Source organism: Montipora capricornis, chromosome 7, assembly GCF_036669925.1.
Source record: "Montipora capricornis isolate CH-2021 chromosome 7, ASM3666992v2, whole genome shotgun sequence".
NCBI classification, from domain to species: Eukaryota; Metazoa; Cnidaria; class Anthozoa; order Scleractinia; family Acroporidae; genus Montipora; species Montipora capricornis.
Window position 1 is genome coordinate 35,512,473 of NC_090889.1, and position 15,000 is coordinate 35,527,472.

The 15,000-nt window shown below is 44.4% G+C and overlaps 1 protein-coding gene and 1 long non-coding RNA gene across 4 annotated transcripts in view; both read left to right on the forward strand.

Moving 5' to 3' along the window:
* Positions 1-15,000, forward strand: part of LOC138057061 (uncharacterized) — a 366,889-nt gene that overhangs the window by 131,566 nt on the left and 220,323 nt on the right. The gene's annotated exons all lie outside the window — the stretch shown is intronic.
* Positions 1-15,000, forward strand: part of LOC138057054 (uncharacterized) — an 83,854-nt gene that overhangs the window by 19,595 nt on the left and 49,259 nt on the right. The window lies entirely within an intron of this gene.

A 15,000-nucleotide genomic window follows, 5' to 3' on the forward strand; every position in this document is an offset into this window, starting at 1 on the left:
TTTGACCATTTTTCGAAGATATTGGTGCCAAATTGATTCTAACTTAGCGTGCTCAGCAGAGCTGAGGAGGTCAGTTTGCGCAGCGTAGAGGAGGCGTGCGCGGACGGTTGATTCTAAAATTTCTACTTGTATCCAGAGGTTGATTTCACGATCGCAGAGGATGTGTTTTATCGCAGTCCATTTTGACCATGCAGAGGAAATTTGCTCAGCGAGGGGTGGATTTTTCGCGGTGTTGTTCAGCCAGTAGCCTAGGTAGCGGAATTTGCGCACGTTCTCGACTGCGAAGCCATTTAACGTGATGATTGACTCTTGAGCGAGTTCTTCTTCGTCAGCGTTGAAAATCATCGTCTGGGTCTTATCTTCAGCGATTTTCAGGCCGAAGCGGGTGAAAACGGAGTTCATCGCGTCGACGCTGAGCGACAAAATAAGACTATATCATCAGCGTATAAAATTAGCTTAACTTTTCGCTTACCAGATGGAGGAGCTATGGCGCGCTGGTTGCGGTCGGTGCTGCGCATGTTTATTCGATACTCGATTTCAATTCCACAGTCATCGGTGATCTTTTCAATCTCGTGGAGTGCTACGCGGAGGACCGTGTCCATAAAGATGTTGAAGATGCAGGGGGACTCTTGTGCACCTTGGCGTACCCCGACTTTGATGTCGAAAGCATCAGTTTTTTTGGTACCAGAGATGTACCCCGTCGTATTTTCGTAGTTTTTCTCGAGAATATCGATTAGCTTATTGGCACCAGTGCGGAGACGAAGGATTTTGTACAGTAACGGGCGAGAGATGTGATCAAAAGCAGCTCGTAAATCGATGAAACAGGCGTTGAAGTAGCCTAACGTCGTCTTTATCAGTCTTTTTGCGACGAAGATACCATCAACAGTGCCTACACCGGACCTGAAACCGTACTGTTCGGGCATGATATTAGATTCGTAGGACTTTTTCATTCTGTCCAACACGATAATCATAAGCACCTTATTCAGCAGCGAGTTGATACTCAGACCTCTGTATTTCGAAGGGTCAGAAGCAAGACCTTTGTTCTTGAAAAGGCACCGAACGCGGGAGTGTTTCCAACTGTCGGGGACCTCACCACCATTCCAGACGTTGGTCAGCAGTTCAGTGACCAGTTCTGCTAGGGCAGGGCAGTCGTTGTATTTCAAAAGCTCAGCGGCAAGACCGTCGGTGCCGATAGCTTTACCGTTTTTGAGCTTTGAGAACGCACTTTTAACTTCTTCAACTGTTGGAGGGGACTCATCAACGGCGATTTCGCGTTCTGGGAGGACATACGGGTGGCTTTCAGGGTCGGAGATTTCGGGGGGAGTTTTGACTTCACGAGAGCCGAAGTGGTTGGTGAAGTGTTCACGGAGTTTTTCAGGCGGGCAAACCAGCTTGTCGCTGTTTTTGACCATTTTGGCTTCACGCATGAGGCGAAACTCTTCTTCGATTTTGCGATTTTCTGCAGCCTGGTTGATTTTTTGAGAGCGTGACTTGTAGTAGAGACTTTTTAGCGTTTGCCGAAGCTTGCGCATTTCTCGGATCTTCTTTTTTCGCTTTTTAGGGTCTTTCTCAGCGAGCATCTCTTCGATCTTAGCCTTGAAATCTGAGGTATACCAAACTGGGTCCTCATTTTCGGATGGTGGGCAGGTGTCCGTTGCAGCAACGTTGAGCGCATCGGAGATTCTCTGCTCAATCGCATTCGGAGAACGGTCATGGAAGAGAGGGTGGTTGAAAAGTTCACTACGCGTGATGTTGGAGAAAGCTTTACGCTTTTTAGCGTCATCGCGGAGGAGTTTGAGGTTCGGTTTGGGTTTCGGTGGGCGTTTTTGGAAGATGTTGCGGCGTTGGCGTTTGGAGGGGAGGCGTACTCGAAGACCTAGCAACAGGTGGTCAGATTCGTAGATTTCCGACGCGGGTATGTAGGCCCTGCAGCTCATCGAGGATTTCCATAAAAACTTATCAACCAGAAAATAATCCAGTCGTTTCTCAGTCTTCTTATCAGCTGAGATCCAGGTTTTACGGTGAATATCCTTACTCTTGAAAACCGTATTCGCGATGTAAAGCCGATGTTCGTTGGCAAAAGAGCAGAGTCGATCGCCGTTGTCGGTAGTATCGTAGTCGTCGAGGTTGAGTCCTACGTACTCGGTTTTTAGAGCGTTGCGACCGATGGTAGCGTTCCAGTCGCCGGCGATGATGCAGTGGTACCCTCTGGTAGTCTTTCTTCATGGCTTTGACAGATTTGTCCAGTGGGCGGTAGAATGACGTTTTCGCGGCTTCGGCCCTCTCGGGGTCCTTGGCGGCTACATTCGTCGGAGAGTACACGCACCAAGCCATGAGTTTGATACCTAGGTGGTTGAGTCTAACGCGTAGAATACGCCCGGGCATGACGTGCTCGATGTCGAGGATCCGTACATCTGGGTTGCAGATTACGGCGACGCCACAGGCGGATTTTTTGGAGAATCCGGAGTAGACAAAAGAGTAGCCTTGGAGGTCTGGTTCATCCCAGTCGTCGATACGGCCGGAACCTGTCATATGGGTCTCTTGGATGAACGTTATGGAGTGCTGGAGCTTCTTGGAGGCGAGGGCTACTTGGACAAGCTTCGTGGGATCCTTGCAGGTACGGACGTTGATGGAACCGTAGAGTGCTGGGAGCATATTTTGGGACTTGAATAGTTTTGCGGGAGGGGATGGAGTTTTCGTGGGCTTGGAACTTTTTTGACCTTGATTGTTTGAAAAGCAAAGATGATACTTTAGCGTCTTCTGGTCAGCAACTGTGGAACTTTAGCAGCTGCGCGTCTTTCAGACAGGGACGTCTTTTTTCCTGTCTGGGGGGTGATATTTGCGTTATCTTTGAGTTGTTGTACTTAGCGTGCGTCCAGGGCGTCAGTGGACCGTTTTGACAGCACGACCTGGGAGTAATCTCCAAGAGGTAGGTCCGGACTGAGATAACAGAGTCGAGAGGCTCAGCGTTGTCGAGCTTCGGTTTTGGTTTGCAAATATCGGGTAACGTAGATCTAATAATACTAATAATACTAATAATACGCCCTAGACTTACTGTGAACAGGGACCCGTTTCTCGAACCCTGCGTGTGTTGACAGAGTTGTTCGAAAAACGGGCCCCTGGTATCAATCAGATCATTGTACTGTCGATAATTAAATGTGGCAAATTTATAACTGCGTGGTGAGAAACTATGGAAAACTATAATGAGGCGGAAACCTGTTGTGAGCCATGATTTAAAGTGATTTCAAGAAAAATAAGCGTTCCTCACATTAATTCTCTATCCAGACCATTCCACCCAACATGCCATTCTTTTCTTCTTTTTTTTTTTTGGATCATTTTCTGTCCAAAATGGGGATCATTTGCGTTCCAGGATCATTTGCGGTCCAATATGGCGTTCATTTGCATTCCGGGATCATTTGCGGTCCAATATGGGGTTCGTTTTTCGGTCCTGGTATCATTTTCGGTACAGTTTGGGGATCATTTGCGGACCCGTACAAATCTCCTAGAGACTGTTAGTAGTATATTGGGACTTAGCTGACACTTTTTATGCAAATGAGGTTGTGTTATAATATGCTAATGAGGGTGATAATATTAATGAGTTGTTTTTGACCGTGAAGACTGGGGCCGAGACTGGAGGTCGGAGAAGATGGCGGATGCAGAGGCGGGGGAAAATTGTGGTAGAAGATGATCATTTACAACAGAGCTGAACAAGAAGAATAAATCTGCTGTGTTCGGCGTTGTTGTTGATGATTTTTGTTCTTCTCTTCTTCCTTTGTTCTTACAAGATAAAAAGTAGAACAAGAAAAAAAGCGCTTGAAAGTCAGCTTATACAATAAATAATGGATAAAGCCAAAATTTCCCCTTCTCTTGTAAGTTCTGTATCGGATATAACAAAATTTCTGATTGCGTCGTAATTCTCGTAAAATCTAAAACTATTGTCCATAACGCAATTTTAGTCTTAATTTTTCATTAGAAGGAAAATATAATTGTTTATCCTTTTCTCCTTTGTAAAGTACTTTGTTCGGATTACGGAAAATAATTTTTTCACTGTTGCTTGTCTGAGAAATGGCTGAAAACTTTTTTCTGTAATTGCTTATTCCTGATGATCTAGTTCTGTACTCATCCATAGTCTTCACTTGAATAAGACCGACAACGGTGGACCGTCTTCTTTGAATATGTTCGTTCGGATAGATGCACAATGGGTCATAGGGTGATTGTCGACTATCATATAACATCCTTTTCTATCTGTCCACAGACGATATATTTTCATAAATGAGTCCATGTGATTCTTTTTAGGTACATAATCACGAAAACGAAGACGTAAAGTTCTGCTCTCATTTCTAAATCCAAAAAAGATTAAAACAGAGAATTGACTGCGCATAACGGTAGCATATTTTCCTGGTGGATAGAGTGATTGGAAGGCAATTATAGAAGTTAGATTCAAATTGTAATGGTTTCACGAAATTTCACGGCACGAATTCGCCCACTTGTTGTGTACGCATAAAACTAGACTTTCACTGGTTCTGTTTTTTCTTCATCTGAGTATTATGGTCAACTGAAATTAATTTACAATCATAGCTCCATGAGATTTACGCGATATACAAGATTAATCATCAGTCATGCGGTCGATCTGCCACATGAATACATGCAATAGTCTCTTGACCTTTCAATGATCTCCGTACTAAATCACATCATTACGACGAGTACAATGATCACTTAAAAATCACTTACCAACGTTGGCGGGTTACAACGTGCCTTTCTAAATCCTTCATTCACAATCACAATTCCGTTTCACTATTCAATCACGTTCTCAAATCCAATAAAACTAAACTCGACTAAAATCACGAGACTTATCAGGAACAGCAAATTGTCAATCATCAGGAAACAAAACGAAAACGTCACTTCCGTTGCAGTAACATGGCTCCCCTAAATTGAAACATTAATTTAAATAATCCAGATCCCTAAATCACAGTTCAAATCAGTTCATAATCACTTATTCTATTCACAATTCGTGTTCATTGTTCACATCTCATAGGCAAATCATCGAGTGGAGTCATCGCGCACGCTTTGCTTAGATCTTGTCTTGGCTCTCCGATGGGGAATCCCCGGTCTTCACTTATCGCTAGGTGACATCAGCAGCACCAGTTTCTGGACTGGTCTCTCTAGTACTGTCGTAGTACCTAGGCGTTTTCCTTTGGAAGTGAGGTTAGGATCGCCTACTGCAACGCTAACCTTGCGCACCAGTTTGTCTGTATCTTGGGTGACGCTTATCACACGAGCTAAGCGCCAGTTGTTGCGCGGAACATTGTCGTCCTTGATCAGAACGATGTCATCTTGCTCGAGGTTGCGTCTCGGGCGGATCCATTTCTGACGTGCTTGAAGGGACTGCAGAAACTCCCGTTTCCAACGGCTCCAAAACTCGTTAGTAAGGTGCTGCACGCGTCGCCACCACTTCTTGGCGTATTCGTCTGCTTCTTGGAAGTTTCCTGGAGGTGGAAGAACGACCTTGCTCTTTCCCGTTAACAAATGATTTGGAGTTAGGGCCTCCACAGTGTCGGCTGAAGTGAGGTTGTCTGCAGTCAGCGGCCTGCTGTTAACCACTGCTTCTGCCTCGCACATGAACGTGCGTAGCGCTTCATCGTTAAGTTGGCGTCCGTTCGTTTCTAAGAGAGCTGAGAGTACGCCTCTAACCGTTCTAATTTGACGTTCCCAGACGCCTCCCATGTGGCTTGCTGAGGGCACGTTTAATTTAGTTTCAAACCAGTCACAGTTCCGTTTCAGCATTTCTATCTGGACTTTCTCCTTATCCATTTCGAGCAGCGCATCCCTCAACTCTCGCTTTGCTCCAACAAGGTTTGTGCCTTGGTCGCTTCTCATTTGACGTACTGGGCCTCTTCTGCATATAAAACGTCGCAGGGCGTTAATATAGGAGTCAGTTTCAAGGCTGCATGCGACCTCAAGATGGATTGCTCGGGATGCGAGGCAGGTAAAGAGGACTCCATATCGCTTGAGTTCCTTGCGTCCTTCTTTCACGTAGAAGGGGCCAAAATAGTCCAGGGCTCAGTGGGTGAAAGGAGGTGAAGGAGTCACCCTGTCCCATGGTAAGTCGGCCATCTTTTGTTCCGCAGTCCTTGCCCTCAGTTACCTACAAGTAGTGCATGCATGTATCACCTTAGAAACCAAGGCGGAGCAACCGATGATCCAGTAGCCTGAAGTGCGGATCTCGTTGAGTGTGAGGCCTCGCCCCTGATGATTGGCGGTTTCATGGAGGCATCTTGCTATCAGCCAGGAAACATGACCTTCCCTAGGTAAAAGGACTGGATGCTTTACGTCCTCCGAAATGCTTGCTGCCTTAATTCTTCCGCCTACCCTGAGCATGCCATTATTGTCTACGAAAGGGTCTAGGCGGTAAAGAGGGCTGCTATTCTTAAGTTCCTTGTTCTTCACTCTGGGTTCCTCCATGCGTGAGGGATTCGGCTCATTCTTTAGTCTGCTCAGTTCATCCCTGAAGGCTTCATTCTGAACGGCCTTGATGACGAGTCGTTCCGCCTCGCTCATAGTCTCGACAGTTACAGGGTCTTCAAAATTTTGCACCACGCCGCGCCTCGTATCTCCGCCCGTCGCCTTTGTTTTCCACGTTCTGGCGATGTTCAGGCACCTTCCCAAGACTCTCTTGGCGCGAAACCAGTTTGAAAATCGCTTGACCACCTCCAGCACGTAAGAGGGCTCAATAGTGACCGTGTTAAGAACTGTTGTCTTCTTAACTTCCTTGTCGTCTGCATGTACTGTAGGAGGCTCATCATCGAAATCTTGCCACCTATCATGTGGTTCCCAAAGAAATGTAGGTCCGTGTAACCATCGAGATGTCTTCAGAAGCTCCTTTGGGCTTAGGCCACGAGATGCGTCATCCGCTGGGTTGTTATCACTGTCGACATACTTCCACTGTTCGGGTTGCGTGTGATCTCTTATTTGCTGGACGCGATTTGCAACATATGTGTGAAATCGACGCGCCTCATTGTAGATATACCCCTGGACTACCTTACTGTCAGTCCAAAAGACTTCTTTTACTCCAGCATAAGTCAGCTCTCGTCCCAACGTGCGGCTAACTCTCACGGACGTAAGTGCGGCTGTCAGTTCCAGTCTTGGTATTGTGACCGGCTTCAGGGGGGCTACGCGGGCCTTTCCCATCACTAGTGAGCAATGTACCAGATCGTTGACATCTGTGAGGCGAAGATAAGTACACTGTCCATATCCTTCGGTGCTCGCGTCTGAGAAATGGTGTAGTTCGACTTTCTTGATGTCTCTCATTCCACTTGGTTGAAAACATCGTGGAATCCGCATTTTCTCTAGGAGGGATAGCTCCCTCACCCATCTTTGCCACTGGGCCTGCATTGTTTCTGGAATCGGATCATCCCAGTCAATCGCTTCTTTACATAAGAGCTGTAGGATCCTCTTACCGCGAAGTAGGAAAGGTGCGGCAAATCCTAGTGGGTCGTAGATCGAGCTTACCGAAGACAGGATGCCTCTCGTTGTCATCGGCCTGTCCTTTAGTGCGATTCGGAATTGAAAGGTGTCGCTCTCCATGCACCATTCCACACCCAGGACACGTTCGGGCGGTAGCGCATCGGTGTTCAGGTCGAGGTTCTTGATGTTCTTCGCTCGGTCTTCTTCTGGGATCGACTCAATCACTTCTCTTTCGTTAGAAGTAAACTTATGCAGGTGAAAACCTCCACTCCTGCACAACTCCGCTCCCTTCTTCACTAGAGAGATAGCACTCTCGATTGTGGCTGTCGAAACCAGGCCATCATCAACATAGAAGTTTTCCTTGACGAACGTAGCTGCCTCAGCACCGTGAACGCTCTCACCATCTTGAGCGGCTTGTCGAAGGGCCAAGTTCGCACAGCCTGGAGACGACGTTGCTCCGAACAGATGCACTCGCATTCGATACTCCTCGGGTTCCTTCGTTATATCCCCCTTATCCCACCACAGAAAACGGAGGTAGTCGCGATGTTCTTCATTTACACGCACCTGGTGAAACATCCCTTCGATGTCGCACGCAACCGCTACCTTGTCTTGTCGGAAACGGCACAGGACCCCAACTAAGGAATTCGTCAAATCTGGTCCTTGCAAAAGGTGACGGTTAAGAAAGTGGCCTTGAAATGCAGCCGAACAATCGAAAACTACGCGTATTTTCTCTGGTTTCTTGGGGTGGTAGACTCCATGATGGGGAATATACCACACCCTCTTGTACTCTGATGGAGCCTTCTCAGCATGACCCTCTTCAAGCATCTTCTCTACAAAGGCTACGTAGTCTTTCTTATACCTTGGATTCTTTAAAAAACGCTTCCTCAGCTGTTCCAGCCGTGTCTCTGCTAGCTTCCGATTGCACGGCATGCTGATCATTTGGTCACGGAATGGAAGCGGCATCTCATAATGGCCGTCATCTGTTTTATGGATACCGCTAGTTGTTATCTCGATGAATCTCTTGTCTTCTTGGGACATCTCTCTGTTGTCGCGCTCTTGCCTTTCAGAGAAATCCTGCTCGAACATGCGTAGGATAGCATGCGGTGTCATTTCTTCCTTATATGTCGTCGCGGTCACGAATCGGGTGGGTGATTGACTGTCGTTAGCAATCTCTCTCGTGGCTATCCTGTGACAGCTTGCATATGGCGTAGTATCATTATCATCACCGTTATCGCGACCACTTGGGGCGCCAACCACTCCCCAACCCAAGGCCGTTCTTATTGCATATGGCTCTGAAGGCTTCCCTGTAACAAGACTTCGAGGCTTTATAGCACGGACGCAGTTGTTTCCGATGAGGAGTCCCACCTTAAGGTTTTCTTGGTAAGGGGTAAGGTCATCCGCAATAGAAGCGAGGTGTTTGTACCTAAGTGCAGTCTCAGGGCGAGGAATCTGTTCTCGGCGGGATGGGATTTGATCTCTTGAGTAGGTCTTCGGAAGCTCTATGTTCTCACCCTTGTCATAACTTGAAATAACTAGGCCTTCGAGCCTTTGGGTGCTTACAGTCTCTACGGAGTGCATGGTTCCTAGTTCCAGAGGTATCTCGGGACCCTCTAGGCCTAGGGTCTTGCGCGTTTCTTCGGTTATGAAGCATGTGTCGCTCTGGTCATCTAAGACGGCGTATACCTGCACAGCAGCTTCGGGTTTGCTTCGGTGATACAGCCAGACGGGTAGTATCATGGAGGTAGTCGTTCCGTTGCATTCACTTGTCAGGCATGCGCTCACGCAGTTACTGGTGGCTTGCTCCCTGTTCTCGCCTTCTCTCTTCTCTTGCGTGTGAGGTCGGTGCAGCAGAGTTGCGTGCGTTTTCTTGCAGACGTTGCATTGGCCCTTCCTTTGACACTCTCTGACCCTGTGCCCTTGACGAAGACATGAATAGCATACACCTCTTTGTTTACATACGTGCTCTCTCTCATCTACTGATTTTTGGAGAAACTCATTGCACCTCTCAAGGTCATGCGATCCAGCGCACAAGGCGCATTTTCTCTCTTCTGGCGCACTCTGACTCGGGTTTGGTTTCCTTGCATCATTGCTACTGGTTGCAAGGGCTACACTTCGGGCTCTTCTTCTATCTGGGTTTGGGTGAATTTGTTTCGTGCTTGGCTTCTGACTCGTGTCCTTTTCTAGGCCCTTTCTTATCGAGCTGAGGGCGTCAAAGGAAAACACAGGGTGATTTGCATCCGCCGAAGCTTCTTGGGCGAATTCAACGAGGTCTTCGAATATATACCTTCCCTTCTCTTGCTCCACCTTCTTGGCGCTTTGTCTCCACTTGTTGACGTAGTGCGTAGGAAAGCGTGCCGCGATTTCTCGCATCGCCGAGAAGCTGTCGAGCTCGTTTAAATACTTGACTGTTCTCATGGTTTCCTTTGTCATCACGAGGAAATCAACATATTCTTGTAGCTCTTCCTTGGTATGGCATACGGGCCAACTTAACAATTTCTCTCGATAAGCCTCGTAGATCTTGAACGCTTCGCCGTAGCGTTCCTTTAAGATTTTCCTCGCTCTCTTGTAGGCATCGTCCGTCCTGAGTCCAAGTAGGCCGGATATCATCTTCGCTGCGGGGCCTGGTGTGTATTCACCGAGGTAATACAGCTTATGGCTCGGGTTCACAGCCTCTTCGTCTATTAGCGCGTCAAGGGCGATCTCCCACTTAGGGTAGTCCAAAATGTTACCGCTGAATATTGGAGGCTTGGGGATTGGGAAGGCCATTCTTCTCAGTATTTCGACCTGCTTTCTTATCGGAGCTCTCCTTCTGCATTTGTTGGAACAAGGGATCGTAGATAGTGTTTGAATGTGCGTGCGATGGTAATATTTCTGGCGCACCGCGCACGTAAATAGAACTAAGGGGAGAACCAGTATTAATTTGTGTTGCCAAGCTAGACGAGGTTGTGACCTTCGGCAGAAATGGTTCGCCGCTGAAGACTAAGCGGGGATCTGGGTTTCCATAGGCGGTCGCCTGCGCTCTTGGGATGTCTGTTTCACTTATGGTCGGCGTATCTTCGTCTAAATGTGTACGAAAGGACACTCTTTCTTCTTGACGGCAACTCATTTCTTGAGTCAGTCAAAGTTTCCTAGCGTGCCGAGGATAGATAGTCTTCTGATCGCAAGGCGGCTTCACGGGTGTGAAGGCGTGCCTTATTTTCGAGCTGTACAGCAAATTCTTTATTAATGCTAGGTGACAAAGGGGCTGAAGGGTCAGCGGTTTCACTACGGGCAGGGAGTTCCCATGGCGATCGATCAATGACTTCTTTATCGCGCGGATCGAAGCATTCTTCCTGAAGAATTTTTTGGACAGATTTAACCGTTTATAGTTCTTCTTCTAGCCTTTCCCTTTCACTTATCCGTTCTAATTCGCGCTGTTGTATTTGCAACTCATCTTGGCGCCTCTCGATTTCCTGTCGTTTCTGGAGTCCAATCATTCTTTGTTCTAGCTTCGCGGCTTAAATGGCGGCGAGCGTCGAGGATGTTGTTGAGCTCGTGCGGCCAGACTTATTTGAGCAAGATTTTTTGGATCGGGACGATCTTTGCGATAGCAGTTCAGCGCGTTCTAATTCTAGGTCTTTAATATTTGCTTTAAGGTGTGCAAGACACTCCATGGCGGCATTGTTTGTAATCGTGTACTCATCATGCGTTGCCTGCTCTGTGTCAACGAGCTCTAATCTTATTAATAGATCAGTCACGTTTTCATGAATGGTCTTAAAGTTATTCAAATAAGCTTCAAGGCTGTCTTTTAGGAAGTTGAACTTAATGAGGTCCTCCCGTTCTCTCAGAGACTTGTTTGCGTTGGATGTACGCAGCTTTAAGTCTTTGAGTGCTCGTTCTCGTTTTTTCGATGCCACTTCGAGGTCATATTCCAATCCTTTTTCAGTGCGGTTTCTGACGCGACATTCCGAACGTGCTTCGCATAGTTTCTGGGAGACACCCCTCGTTGACTCATTCTCTGTATTTTCCACGCTATTTCCCAATTCAATCAAATTTCCTAGTTCGACTTCATGACTAGCGCTCATATTGAGTAAAAGGTTCACACTTTATTTCAACGTTCTCACAAAGTTCTCGTGGGCTTTCACTGACTTCACGATCAATGCTTCCCTCGTTGTTGACTGTAATGGTTTCACGAAATTTCACGGCACGAATTCGACCACTTGTTGTGTACGCATAAAACTAGACTTTCACTGGTTCTGTTTTTTCTTCATCTGAGTATTATGGTCAACTGAAATTAATTTACAATCATAGCTCCATGAGATTTACGCGATATACAAGATTAATCATCAGTCATGCGGTCGATCTGCCACATGAATACATGCAATAGTCTCTTGACCTTTCAATGATCTCCGTACTAAATCACATCATTACGACGAGTACAATGATCACTTAAAAATCACTTACCAACGTCGGCGGGTTACAACGTGCCTTTCTAAATCCTTCATTCACAATCACAATTCCGTTTCACTATTCAATCACGTTCTCAAATCCAATAAAACTAAACTCGACTAAAATCACGAGACTTATCAGGAACAGCAAATTGTCAATCACCAGGAAACAAAACGAAAACGTCACTTCCGTTGCAGTAATGCGCGTTTTTTGTCAATAACTGTTGTACTTCTAAGTTATTTTCCAATTCACTTTGTAGATCATCTAACACTATTATACCAGGATTGTTATTTTGTCCAAATAATAATCTGACGTTAGTCGGTAAACCTTGATGCATGACGATTCCCATTTTTTCCATCTCATTGAAGGCAGGTTGCCATACAGAGCCATAACAGTACACATTTCGTTCTATTTTGTCTCCGTTTGGTGTGACAAAATAATCATTAGGTCTGGAAAGTAAAAGTTGTAAAAAATGGGTTTTTCCTGTTCCCATATTCCCATATTCCCATATATCCCGATGTTACTTGGTTGAGTAAATTTAGGAGACGAAACGCGTTTACACAGTTCCATGGTTTTAATAAAAATACTTTCTTTTCTTAGTTACATTTTTATCTGGTTACGATGCTTACATATTTGTCTATCTTCTTTCAAACTATTTTTTATAACAGATAATATTTTTTGATCTGACACATCCTCTATTTTTATGTCGTGTTCTATCTTATCTAAAGTTTTGGGAAAATTAGAATGAATTTTTTTCCCAAACTCTATGATCGTTAGAAAATTGATCTTTGTCATCGAAATTTCTTTTCAAAAATTCTAAACTAGGATTCTCCATACAACTCATTTTCTTTAAAAAATAAACACAATAGTCTCCAACAAACATATTTTGTATTGATGATCAGAAACAATTTCGTCTCGGATATCGTCTCTTTTTCTTTGAGCTTTATCTCTCATTTTTTCTTTTACTTCGTCTTCTTCTGAAAACGGATTTTTTCCATGTCCTCCTATCATCATTTCAAACATTCTTTTATGTACATCCAATTCTCTTTCATTTTCACTTTGTTTCTCGTCTAGTAATTCCAATATCTTTAATAGTTGTTCCATGTCTTCCATATCTTTATCATTTTCCTTTACATTTGTTTGTGGTTTCATTAATTCGGAAAGTACTTTTTCTTTAAGATTAATAGTATCGTTGCGTTGTTTTTTCAATTCTTCAAGTTTCATTTCTGTCTTCTCCTCTTCTTTCTCTTTTTTAGCTGTTTCTTTGTTACCTCGAAGATACGAAAACATGATTATGGTGGAGATGTTAACTCTAACAATGTTCTTCTTAAAAATGAAAAATCGTAAACCAACAATGACATTTATTTTGTCACTTTCTCGAGTAATTTCGTGACCCCAAATCCTGCAGCTCCACTGAGAGCCCCAGTTCCTACTGAACCGAGTATTGCGGGGATAGCTGCCGCCAACAGTGGAAAAATTCCTCCTCTTTGTCCTCGTTTCCTTCTGTTATATCTTATTGCGGCTGCGCCGACAATGAGCATGGGTTCCATCCCCAAAATTCCCTTTCCTCTTTGTTGTTTTTGTATGTAATCTTTAAGAAGAGATTCTCCTTTATTAGTGACCATTGTATAAGTAGGAAGAGCACTCCTTAATAGAATTTGTTTTAATATAATTTTTTCCTACTTTTCCAACCATAGATGTCCCTTGTTTTAGTAGCGTTTCACCCACACCAAATCCTCTACCCCTTTGCGTTTTTGCAGCTCTCAACCAAGAAGAACTAGCTTGCGAACCTGGTCTCTTATAAATCCTTAATGCCTTTTCTACATAAGCTCTTATCATAGCTGCTCGACGACCTGGTCTTGGCTTACCGGCATTTCTACCATGCATGTACCACCCATTTACAATCGTATGTGGTCTAGTTCTTTTTCTTCCTTTTCGTATCATCCCCACTTTATTCAACATAGAATTAATTGAATAAGCACCCGTCGGCTCGGCCGTTTTTTTATTCGATGGAGGTCTGATTTTAGCTAAAAAAGCTTTGATATCATTGCCCATTGGTTGTCTCGGTCTAGTTCTTTTTTTGAGGATAATAACGGTGTCCGTATCTGGATCGAAAGTAGGTAAATCGAATGTCACTTGTTTTCTTTTTTTTCTTCCTCTAACACCGACATTTATTCCCGAATCTGGTGTAGCAGGTCCCGCCATTTGTAACAAAGCTTGAGCAGCGGCATTTTCGGCATTAGCTCTACGTGGTGTCTTTTTCGTCTTTGCTCCACCAAATTGTGAATAAGGATTAAGTCCACTAGAATATGGTCCCCTATTATTACCACAATTTTTTTTTTGGAACCTTTTCCTGATTGTAAGATTTTATTGCCTAAATAATCTGACTTTCCCATTCTCGACTTAAGTCAAAGATCCTCGCCTAATTCTCAAAACAGCGGTTATTCGAGCTTCTTCAAATCTTCTTCCTCTCGTGTCTGCGAATTGAATGAAACATGAATAGAAAACATTTGAATTTTTTCTTTTCCAAGTCAACCTCTCTGGCGAATAATGAATATGATCTTTAGAATAATCAAAAGGTACTACTTCTATATTTTGTGTCCGCTCTTTACCTACCATTTCTTCCATCACAAAATCACATTCTACAAGAACAAATTGAAACGAACTAGGAGAAACTAAAGCCCAAATGGGAAAGTCAGATGTTCGTGCTAATTCTATACCTTCTCCATTTCCGCTGTTGCATCTAAATCTTACTCCTTTTAATTTCCGGTTTTAAGAACAGTAAAGTTACATCTTGAAGAATTAATATCTTGAAGTAACTTGGGGACTTTATTTTGTAAATTCAATAATCCTAAAACTCTAGCCATCCTTACGTTTACTTCTAATTTACTTGTCCCTATTTCTATTTTACTCTTGTTTTTAAAATGATCCATGCTTATTTTAAAATCCGATTGACCCTCATTCACCTTTTCAATAAATTCTCCAAACGTACTTATTCTAGATTCTGGTAAATGAAGTGAAGATTTTCATCCATCAGATTTTTTTATAAAGACAAAAGCTGTTTCTTGACTACTTCTATCACTTTTCAACACATTTAAAAAAGTAGTT